This window comes from Caloenas nicobarica, chromosome 17 (genome assembly GCF_036013445.1).
Source record: "Caloenas nicobarica isolate bCalNic1 chromosome 17, bCalNic1.hap1, whole genome shotgun sequence".
Classification (NCBI taxonomy): domain Eukaryota; kingdom Metazoa; phylum Chordata; class Aves; order Columbiformes; family Columbidae; genus Caloenas; species Caloenas nicobarica.
Window position 1 is genome coordinate 8,637,755 of NC_088261.1, and position 12,278 is coordinate 8,650,032.

The window sequence follows — 12,278 nt, forward strand, 5'->3', positions numbered from 1 at the left end:
TGTCCAGAAAAGGAAAATCCCTCTAATATCTGATAAATGGACCCAAACAGCTAAATGAATAGCAGGGCAATAGCACAGCATGTTGTAGCAGCAACCAATGCAGCTCTAGTCAATACACGCAGTGGCTGTTAAATTTTACATCAATACCATCACGCAATTAAGTCACCGAAGGCCTGGGCAGAGCAGTAAAGCGCTCGGCGTTATGTGAGCTCTGAGACGGCGTGGGAGCGAGGGACGCGAAGATTTGCCGCGGTCCTTCGGCATTAGGAGAAAGCCCGTGTTTATCGCTTCCTCGATGCGCTTTCTGGGATGCTCCGCAGATGACACAGATGGCATTAGTAATACGTGAGCGCTGACAATCGCTCGGCTCCACGGCTCTGACGCTAACCCAGAACGGCAGCTGGTTTGTTGGGAGGGCACGGCCCGGGTTAGCAGCTGCACGTGACATTAAACATCCCACGCCGACAACATCCTTCTGGACTGACACTCTCCTGCAGGACCCCAATTTATCTCCATTCGAGCAGGCTGCTGGCCTGGCTTACGGGCTCTGCTCTTGCAAGGAGACACATTGCCCTTAAAAAGAGGGATTTCTGATTTCTTGATGCTTACGCAGGCAAAAAGGGAAGCAAAGCCCTCGTGAATGAAGTTGCATGTCTTGAGGTGCTACCTAAAAGGCAGGCTGAGACCAAGCAGGTAACAGGCAAACACAACATCTAACTTAGAAATGTGATTTACCAGGTCATCGTTTCCCTGCGACTGCTGTTCTCTCATAAACAAAGGCCACCGCTCCAGTTCTTGCTTACGTGAACGAGCAGCACGTTGGTGCTGCTATCGAAGTGTATCAGCGGCTGAGAGGCAGCTCGTGTCCGTGTGACGGGCCAAAGCAGTTCGCGTTTCTGCCCGGGGCAGAAGGAACCGGCCCCGGACGGCACTAAGCTGCGGCTGGGCAAGGTGCGGGAAGGCAAGTGGTCTCCAACAGGAGCCCCATCCCTGCCAGAATGTTCCTCCTGTCCTGCTCCAGCATTAAGAGATGCTGGATTTGCCTTTTCCCCACATCCCCTGGTCATTAGGCATGGAGATCCAGGGCAACAGGCAGATCACACCTCAGGACATGGACCTGGAAGGGTTTCTGAGGCACCAAAACAATCACTCCCCTCAAAAAGCTGCTGCTGCGTGCTCTGTATTTTATTAATTTAACGGTCAGGATAATAAATTTGTCGGTAATGACAAAGAAATTCCCTAGAAACTGGAGTGCTCAAGTGTCATTGAAGCGACATCTATTTAGCAAGCAGATGAATGCCTTTCACTGAGAACTGTTGTGTGATTAAGCATCTGTCACTGTGTCACACAACGGCTGCTCCTACTCCAGTAGCGCAGGTACCTTCACAGCTCTTTTTTATATGGATGTAAAGATGATCTTGATGTGAAAGGAGATCAGCAACTGAAAACCCAGTTAATGAACTGACACATAAGTAGTGGGTCATTCCCACAAGCCACCTACTCCTGTTGACTTCTCCAAGTTTGAGTTTTTATCATCAGATTAATTTAAGTTTTACAAACAAAAGAGAACAGATTTTTCTTTCTGACTTACTGAAGTTGAGTTGAATGGACTCAGATGTTCATCACAGGGCGCAAGCTTTTTTGAGAGGGCTTTTTCTTTGATTTTGGGGGTATATTTAAGTTTTTACAAGGACTAAGATGCTGAATCTATGTTAGTAGCTTGATTTCTTAAAAATTCAGGGTGACATACCAGTCAGCTGTTCTGTTTCTGGTACTTTTAGCCTCTTAAGTGAGTATTACACCCTGCTCAGCAGTCACCAAAACCGGAGGAAGTTTTCCAGGGAATTTGTTTCCTAACGCACACTCCAAGAGGTTAAGAACAGAGCGTGCACTGGTTAGTGCACAACTCTCTGCTCCCCTATTTTCATAGCTAAAAATTCATGGAAAGGCCCAGTGAAAACATGTCTGAATGACAGAGATGAGAGAGCTGGTTGTCCTAGTGTAGAAGAGGTCAAAGATAAAACCTGGTCCATTGGAGAGGGGAAAAAATAAAAAAAAGTCACGTAGAGTCTTTCAAAACAAGAAATTGAAACAAGGATCAATTAGTAGAAGACTCTGCTTGTACAGAACAATGCAAGATAAGGAAAAGAAAGGAAGGAAGTGGTCAGTGGGACACACATTCAACCTGGAGACACACAAATCTGGTTATTCTTATATACACTAGCTGAGAATCTGCTCTAATTAAAGGAAATATTTCTGCACAGAAGAAAATGATGCATGAGATGCTCAAGCTAAGGCCAAGCAAGTGTCAACAGAATATTAGCTGCTGAGGCTAACAAATACGGGGACTGCTAAATACCAGGTGGCAGGGCACAAATGGATCACCTAAGGGACAACAAGCAATAACTTCTTCCTAACTAAATGGCTGCAATAAGTCCATGCCCTGCTTACACCTTGTTAGAAAAAGCCTAGAGCCGTTTAAGACAAGATTATCAGAAATTCTTTCACTGTGGATTCTAAATGTTTAGACCAATATGTTTGAAAGTCTCATCTGCTGAAAACCATCATAAAATGGGAAAGTTTCTGAGCAAGGTGGAATAGTGGTGGGGGAGGACATGTGGGAGGGAAAGTCCTTCTCGGCATGAGCACACACAGCACCACTGGGGAGGCAACTTTATGTGCTCTTAGTAGTAGATTAATGAATGTAATTACCTAACATTGTGGCAATGAATGCTGCAAAACTGTAATTTATAGCACGCTGTAAAGTTCTAATGTGTTTTTATGTCCATAAGCTGCTTAACCATAATCTAATGCATTTGTACACGAACACCCTGCTAAGTGGTTCTCAGCTCAGCGACGAGCACAAGCCCCCCGTGCCTGGGTGCTTCTGCTTTATGTCTTGATAAACTAACCTTTCACACTGGGCATCTGAAGAGAAGCAGCTGCTAATGATATGAACAATTTTCAGTCCGGTGGCAAGAACTTCTTTCCCTACTTGATGAAATAACGCCCCGGCTGGGCAAAGCTGCGGCACGGATTTAAAAAAAGCACGACTCTTGCGGGGCAGAAGCAGAGCAGTGTAGGTGTCCCTGGTGAATGAAGGGATTAAACACAGACCCTTGGCCAGGTGGAGAGCCAGGACTCACCTCCACTAATTGCTCCCACATCTTGGGCTCCCAGGCGCCTTCTTTCCTTGACCAAGGTGAACGTGTCTATCTCCTCCACAGCCAGGACACCAAAGCGATAACACCATCCATCTACGGCATCATGCCACTTCCAGAGAGCACTCACAGCGAGCTCCCTCAAACAAAACACTTCACCTGCTCCCAGTTTTCAGCTGCTACGCTCTTCTGTTTGCTGCTGGCGAGACGCTATGGTCACTCGATACCTTCTCTGTTAGAGAGGAGAGATGTGGTCGAGGCTCCTGAAGTACATGCTTATTGTTGCCACTAACTCATTTAGGCAAACCATTTAACTTCTTTATGCCCTTGCTTAACCATCTGTAAAATGGGACTAATAATAAACCTCAGAGGGATTTCGTAAGGCTTAATTAAATGGTTTGTAAAGTGCTTTGAGATCCTCAGGAGAAATGTGCTGTGCAAGTGCAAATTATTATTATTGTTACAGTGCTTTCTACTTTCAACACAGTTAAATATTAATGATCCAGTCCTTCTAATGCCCAGTGATACAACTTTCCTGAATAGTAATTTTCTCAGCTAAAAAGGCACAGGAACTAGTGGCAGGACATCAAAATTTTTCCTTTCTTGCTTGTTTATAAGTAGTCGAAACAGCAGAGAAGAGTAAGTATTCTAGCATGTATTAAACTAAGGATGTGGATCCCAAATGCGTGCATTCTATAGGCGGTCAGTTCAGAGCCAAACATAATGCCAATTACAATCACCAAATCACACAATGTTCATATTACACAGTACCAGAAACCCATTCAGGAAACGTCAGTATCATAGCTAATGTATAACGAATGCTTTTCCTACTTAAAAATATACCAACGTGTGGAGATCGCAGCATGAGTGACGCGATTGACATTCAAGTAAAAGCTCCGTCTTGTTAGAAAGAACATCAAGCGTCCTGTTAGCAAGACTGCTGTGGCTTTGGGGGGCCTGGGGGAAGCACATCTCGGATTTTAAAGAAGATGTGTCTATTGTGATCCAGCAAAAATGATCTGTAAACCGCCTGCAGGCAAAAACCCCACAAACAGCCACAATTTCTCCTCTTTTGTCAGCCTCTTCCAGGCCAACCTAAAGAGAAGAAAAATGAAAAAACTGGACTTATGGCTTCAGGTCATAGGAGCTGAGTGACCGTGTCCTAGTTTGCCAGATCAGAAACCGCAGCCAGAGCTACAGAAAGTTCTTTCCCCAACAATGAACTCCTGCTTCTCTCAAACACATTAGAATCTGTTAAAACAGGACCCTAAATCACCACTGACAAGTATTTTCTTAATACTCATCAGGATTTAGTTAAAATATATAATCATACACTAGAAGCCCAAACAAATATTAACAAAAAAACCCAAACTGCAAAAAATGCAAAGCTTGAAGGTATTAAGGTTACCCATGCAACCCTAGTTGGTCTCCGTTTCACAACTGTGGTATGGTGCAATTTTTTCATTATACGGTGAACTACAATTTTTCTATTTGATCTTCAATAATAGTACATAGTATAGAACTAAGATATGTAAACTTTTGATAATGAAGAGCAAATGTATTTTTCCAATCCTCAGGCACTACAAAGTGAGCCTGTCTAAAGAAAAAAATTATTAAAAAGCACTTCTAATTTACTTGCTGTATTACAGGTCCAAAAAGTGATTTAAAAAAGCAAAGGGAAAAAAGCCACAGGAAAAAACATCACAAACAAAAATTGTCATCCCCAAACGAAAAATCCCCTTTGTATTGACACACAAGATATCCCAGCAATAAGAATACACCAGAAAGAAATGTAGCAAATAGAGATGCGTGAAGTTTGCATGCTCAGAATTACGAAGTCTTGATTTCATCTAACACAGGTTCATCTAGCGACTCCATGCAATAGCAGACAACACACCTAAGCCATAGACAGCTTTAATAATAGCGATGCCATTTTTTTCATTTTCTAGACCTCGATTCACCCAGTGACCTGGGATGGATGCTCATGTCCCGCTCCTTCTGCAGTCGATGGAGAGACAAGACCAGTTCAGAGGGACCTTTCCAGGCCAGGGAGCTGCCTGAGCCACCAACCTCCCTGAACCTACAGCCACCAGGCTCCCAAAACTCCAGCACCTTGCTTCGGTGGGATATGAATCACAAATCCCTCTACCTGAGGGTCTCAAGCACTTTTCCAATGAGTTAATTCTCATATAGCCTGTGGCAACAACCATCCCAAAGTTGCTAAACAGAGTACAGAGATAAAGTAACTTCCCCAGGTCCCGTACAAAGGTAGGGAGAGCACCAGGACTGAATGCCTGAAAATTGTGCTCTCCCCTCCTTCTCCATCATCATGGACTGAAAAACATTCTCGCTTGCTTTGTTGTGGTGGTTTTCTTTTTCCTATACCTCAACTCATCCCATCCGGCTGTTTATTCCCTATTCATGCAGCGATGCTGGACACCGTTCATCCAGTCCATCTGGAACTTCAGACTTCATATATGCAAAAAAAAAATATTGTTCAGAGCTTAAATACCCTTCAACACAGGATCAGTTAGCCGTCAATACTTACACCATGCTATGCTTCCAGAAAAACCTCCCTGAGGAACTATTTTCCCAGCTTCATGCAAACAATCTCAAGGTGACCTCCGTAAATGTTCGATGCTTCCAAACCCAGCCAGAAGAGCCACTACCGCAGTGCGAGATCCATTAGAAGATGTTCGCTGGCTCTAAAGCAGGACAGGAACCTGCCCCTATGGGTAACGTGTGAAAACACCAGCCTGAAAACACGAACGGGCAACTCCACACCCTCTGATCACAATTGTGCGGTCACTTCCCAGCAAATGAAAAGAACTGGGTATTGCTGTGGGGTGACAGGAGCTGCTGTCACAAGGAACGATGCTGCTCCAGACCCAAGAGCAGCGGCAAGTCCCCCACTGTTTATAAACCTTCTCAACTAGAGCACATTTCACACAGGTCATCTTTATGCCACGGATTCAAAAAAGAAGATTTGTGACAATTTTATGTTAGCAATAATTCTAAACCCATCAACTTCAACATAAGAATTTCTATCTATTTCAATATTTAATTTATTTAGCCTTCTAGTGTTCTTAAATTAGGGAGACAATTTATTGCTCTGGTTGACGTTTTTATGACAACTGACACTTGGCTTCATTTTTTTAAATGGAATTTCAGCACCCGAAAAGCTAATTAGCACTTGTGCCCACACTAGAAATGCAGGTGCAAAAATACAGACAAGAGCTGTCCACATGGTTTGCCGCAGTGGAAGGATGAATATCCTTTTCAGAACTTGCATACACGCACTATATCTTTGTCATTAAAATAAATATCCAAGATCTTAATCTTTTCCTACTGTAAGATCTTAATCTCATCCTACTGTTCCACAATTAAAACCTGCATCTGTGACCAAATACTACAATCACTGAATCTTCATTTTTTTTCCCTAAACAAGGATTAAAGTATCATTTTACTACACAGAGTGACTGCCTGTTATTAATATACTGTGTCTTTCCTTCCGCTGAGTTTAAACTGTAAAGGGCAGAGAAGTGCTCTGGCAGCCTTGAGCTCCATCCCTTTTGCCTTCACCAGCTGATTATTTTTGGAATGGAAACGTTGGCCTCAGTCGGTACCTGCAAACAGCCTGACTGCCTGTAATGATGATATACCTGTGTGCCCAGACTAGGCCACCTGTTTGCAGCCTCCCAGGAAGCTTTACAGACAGATAAAAAGCTTCCAATATTTTTTCCACATAAATTCTAAGCCATCCATCAAGTTGTTTACATCACACTGAGATATATGCACCTTTATCATCAGAAGAGCTGTCTAAAGAAATGGGATGAACACGCAGACATCATCAATCTCTCCTTTTAAAAAGGCTTCCTAGATTGCGTTATTTTTTTTGTTAACAGGCAACCCACCCGCCAGCATCCCGGGAGCGGCCATCAGGGGACACAGTGCGACAGGGGAAGGGCAGGAGGTTTTGAAAACACAACCAAAACGCTCAGCGCGGAGGCGATCAGGTCTGCAGCCGCGGGATTTCGCCTGGCCGAAAAGCTGCCGTTCCGCAAGCGCTCCTGAGGCCAGGCAGTTTCTGCCAACGTTTGGAACCACCTACAAATCTCCCGGCCTGGCCTGCAATTTTTTTTTCTACGAACACGGCCAGACCATCGCAGTCTCCCAGCATTTTACATTCTTCTGCTGTTTGAGTAAACACAGTGTGTCACGCATGAAAACGCGCTTGGGCTCTGAAGGCAAATATCCTGCAGAATACCTGAGCAGCGCTTGTCCTCACCCCTGGAAGATGTCACATCTCTTTTAAACCATAAAGCATTGGCTGATGTGCTATGGTTATACCTGGTTATCCTTAAGAGTTACTGACTAATGGCTACATTGATTCGGCAGCTTAGCTTTTCTGTATCCCCTAAATAAATGAGGCAGAACGTGGCAGAGGAACCGGCGACAAGATAACGGGCAGTGTCACAGAAAGCTGTCCAAAAACAATGGGGAGGGCAAGAAAGCTTATGTCTGCAGAGACCCCCAACACAAAAAGAATCTATGGTTAAGGTGGGAAAAAAGAATTCTCCCATCAGTGAGCTAGGGTACTTAGACAAATATCCAAAAAGGGCCTACCATGTATTTGCTTTGACAACTGCTTTCCTGTTTGTCTGTTACAATAAATAAGGAAAAACAGAGTTTGCTGTTGTAAACGTCTTTTCTCGAGATATAAATTCTCTCACAGACTAATAATTTCTCTTTTTACTCACAGCATTTAAACAAAATAAACCACTTGAGAAAACACAGGTCATGCAAAAATAACAGCGGATTTTAAATACAGTCTGGACCTCAACAAGAACTACAGAGAGAATTAAACCAAAGCAGATTAGAATTGGTCTGGGAAGTGGCAAAATGCATTACTAGCGCGAGGCACACGGAATTGCAAAGACAACCAGAACTCAATCCGCTGTGTCCTTGTGCCGTCCCTTTGCCAAGACCCGTCCCGAGCTGTGACCATGGGAGCTGGATCTGCCTCGTTTTCCCAGCCAGGACCCTTCAACAAACAGCTGCAGATCCCAGACCTCACACTCCGCCACAGCAGAAATGAGTTGGTTTGGCCACTGTTTGGGGATAGGTGCAGCCGCTGGTCTCGGAAGTCTGAAATCTAATAAATGACTGTTGGGCTTACTAAAAAAACATGCACAAGATAATTATTTTTCTCACATATAAAACTACAACATGCATTTGCTATTTCAGTAGGAATGTTTTTAGCCGTGACAAGCTGAAGAGACAAGAAAGAAAGGATTTCAGGGAGAAGCGATCACTTGTACAAGATCCACTGATATCAGGAAGGACAGAGAAGCTTCTGGGCACGTATCTCGTCTCTGGAGCTCGGGTGGCTGAAAACTGCCTGGTTTTCCCACATGCAACAAAACAAGGGCTAAGGACCAGTAAAATGTGATGGGCAGAGGCCCCTGAATCCTGGTAGAATAGTGAAAGACATTCCCTCCACTTCCATTTTCTTTTCCTGTCAAAAACAAGCTGTCTCCCCAGCAGGAGAGACAATAAACCCCCCTAACATGTAACACTAACATTCAAAGTATCTTTGTTACTTTCCCAAGTCTTTTACTGGAGCCTTGATAAGCAGAATGATAAAGACCAAACAACAAAACGTCAATGAAAGGTATTTCAATGAAGAGGATAAGGCTTTATGTACTGAACACCTTTCCCTTTCTTTATCTGGCGCTCTGTTCGGCGGCTGCAGGTTGTTCCCATTTACCTCTGTGCATCTGCAACACAGAACATGGGACATGGAGAACAGTAACAATTTCTATCAGTGGTAAACGAGAAGATCATCAATTGTCACACTCTACAGTCTGTATGGAAACCAGCTGGAAGAGCTACCACTGGAATGGACATTCCAGCGTGAGGAAAACAAATTTTAATCGGATGGAACACAGTATTCGCCTCTGATAACCACATTTGTGGAAATACAAGCCTGAACTTTTGCATTTGTAGTAAAATATGAAAAATTCAGTTTCTCTATACACCATTCAGGTCAGTTTATCAAACTCCGATAACAGCCACATATTTTATAAAGTCCCTCTGTGTCACAGCTCTGTGTTGTCATCCCAAGTTATAAATTGCCTCTCTTTAATCTACAGAGCTATGATATTTTTGTAGCATTGACATTTTCCTTTCAAGCATATCAGTTCTTCCTTCGTTTCAAATAATAGTCGCTCATTTTAGCTGAACTTTAAGTGTTTTAAAAGATTCAAACTGGATTTTAAAGAAAAAAAATAATAAAACCAAACCCCACAGTCTTTTCTGGATTTATGTGTTTTTCTGATGTGCTTTCTAGGCTGTAATCAATCAGATAAGCTCCTTAGTTCCCTCCAGTGAGGGATTATTGAGGTTTTATTTACATTTCTCCTGGTTCAGCCTCCCAAGCACCAATACACTGGTACCAATGTCTCCGCTTCGACTCCCATTAAGGCAAGAAAAAGCCCGCAAATGTGATCAGCCGAGACAGCTCCTAAACCTCCTGCTCTGCTCTGAAAACACGTGCCCTGGGTTTGCGGGTACAGACCTCTGCTCCCCAGCGGGTTCTGCTAGGCTGAAAATCGCTCACTTGCTGACATGCGATAGACAGGAGGGACCTGAGCAGAAACAGAACTGAGCAGCGATGGCCAAAGACAAGTTAAAGGCCGATGAGGCCCGTAATCTTAATTTTTTGAGACAGCCCCAAGTTTTGTACACAGCATCCTGAGCCACATTTACTGAACTTGTTTCCCCTCCCAGGGCACTCTTATACTAATGATCGGCGTTAAATTAACACGCTTTGGATTCCTTTATGTGGAAGGCTCCAACCTCTGTATTTAAAGCCAATCTTAATATATTTATCTATTTTAATTGCTACAGATTTGTTCTCAAAACCAGTGCCTCCCAACAAGCTCACTGTGAAAAGTTCCAAGGTATTGGGAGTGCTAACAGAATGATGATTTCCCTTCCGAGTAAGGGCCAGTCCTTTTGCCACAAATTTAGCTTTGCAGGAGGGTGGAAAGTCAATTGCTGAAGCAGCTCCTGGCATCAAATAAACCCTGATTATACCCAGGAACAGCCCAAATTGCCATCAAGCAATCTGCACTGATCCCCAACCAGAACATGCTGAGATTTTCCCTACCTGAAGGGCACATTCCATCAATATAAAGTCTAATTAATTCAACTGGTAATGCTGATTTATCTTCTGGGGTTTTATGCCTGGTACAAGTTACCTACGGCTGAGTTGGGATTTTTCCCAAGGTCAGACAAGAAAACTGAGCGATGTGTAAGGAGCAGAACTGGCCAGGAGTTGGAAACTATTAGTTTTCCCTGCACAGAAGAAACAGAAAATGCCTATATACCATAACTACCTGCAATTAAAGGTCGTCACAAATCTCCTGTTGTGTACTCCAGGTGAAAAACACATGAATTCAAGCCTAAATATAGAACATGCCCTCCAAAAGCAAGACACTCAGTGCACGCACACATCGACAGTAAAGCTGCGTGTCAGTCCTGTCACTTAATCTGTGCTGCCCTGACTCCTTAGAGCTGAGACCAGATTATTAACAGCAGCTTGCTTGCACCCTGCACAGGCCTATTCTCTTCCTGCCCCCTCTAATCTTTCATGTTCTTTATCGAGCTGCGTTCTATGTATGGTAATACTCTGTCACATTGATCATCACGGCATCACTGAGGTCAGCTCGCCACTGACAGGTTCCCCAAAGAAAGTAAAGAAACCATTCTACCAGATTTTTTACCTGTCACCTGTGCAGTTCTATAAAGAATGGGATAACACTGCAGAGCTTCATCCTTGGGATTCATCACCACAAGACAAGACTCCTGACTCAGCTGCTGCCTGTTATGACCTAGAACCGACTAAGACAAATATAACATTTCCAAGAACCTAACGCCTGCTAAATTCATTCCAGACACCTTACAAGATAGACAGAAAACATCCCCTAATGCTAATGTCTGCTGCTACGACAAGCCACTCGATTCCTCTAAATACAGTATGCTTTTAAGTGGCTATTAACATCTGTGAACAAAGATTACGAAAAGATTGCACTGTAAGCAAAAAATCCATCTCCTTTCCCATATAAGGGATGGTGCTATACATTGCAAAGAATTAGCTTACCATATAAGACAGCAAATCAACTATAAACAAAGTTGTTTATATAACCCAGGCTGGACTGAGAGGAGAACCCTCTGTTCTGAAGCTTTTCATCATATGCACGCGAGATCAAAGCAAAGCTTTCTGTGGCCTCGGGGCAGATAGAAACACGCTGCTCTCTGGCCTTGCCCTTATACAAACTGTGCATTTATAGTGAAAAAGAAAAAATCCCCACAAACAAAAACACCTTTGATTTTTACACGCCTCCTGAATTCAGGCACCTTAGGTGATGCCCACGCTGGCTGTACAGTCACCCTGGTCCTTACACACGTGTGAGTGTTTGCGAACTGGATGGACAATATGTAATTTCAGCCCTTTGCCAAGAAAGGATTACGCATAGCTGTGTACGAAACAAGGGAACTATGACCATTCAGTGCAATTTGACATTACCCTTGTTTCTATTTCTGGTATTTGTTTTCATCCTACAGAGATACTAAGGCAATCTTGTTCCAAAGCAGAACCGTGTGTTTAAGACCAGGGCAAAGGAAAAATAAAATCTGTTCCTCCTCACACTGAAGATCTCAGTACATGGTGATAAGTAATGGCAATTTCTGAATGTCTTTAACTTGGATTCTAGCCCAATCATTGTCCTATCAGAACAGATTAACTCTGGCTTGAAGTCTTGGATCATCCAGAAAAAGAGGGCAGGAATGCAAACTATTATTACCAAAACCATGCAAAACATCTCTGATTTGTTCAATTGCATAAGAATTGCCTTTTCTTGAAAATCCAAGACTAGAAGACCCAATTAATGGATCCCAATACCCTGGATGACTGAACTAGAATGTACCTGAAAATCATTCAGATGTTGCCAGCAGTTATTATTACATAGGAAGGACTGAGATGTACTTATTTAGTGTTTACAGCAGCCAACACATAGAGGAGAGACAGCACAAAGGGGGCAGAGGGAATGG

The 12,278-nt window shown here is 43.3% G+C and overlaps 1 protein-coding gene across 2 annotated transcripts in view; it reads right to left on the minus strand.

Moving 5' to 3' along the window:
• Positions 1-12,278, minus strand: part of AUTS2 (activator of transcription and developmental regulator AUTS2) — a 726,993-nt gene that overhangs the window by 548,784 nt on the left and 165,931 nt on the right. The window lies entirely within an intron of this gene.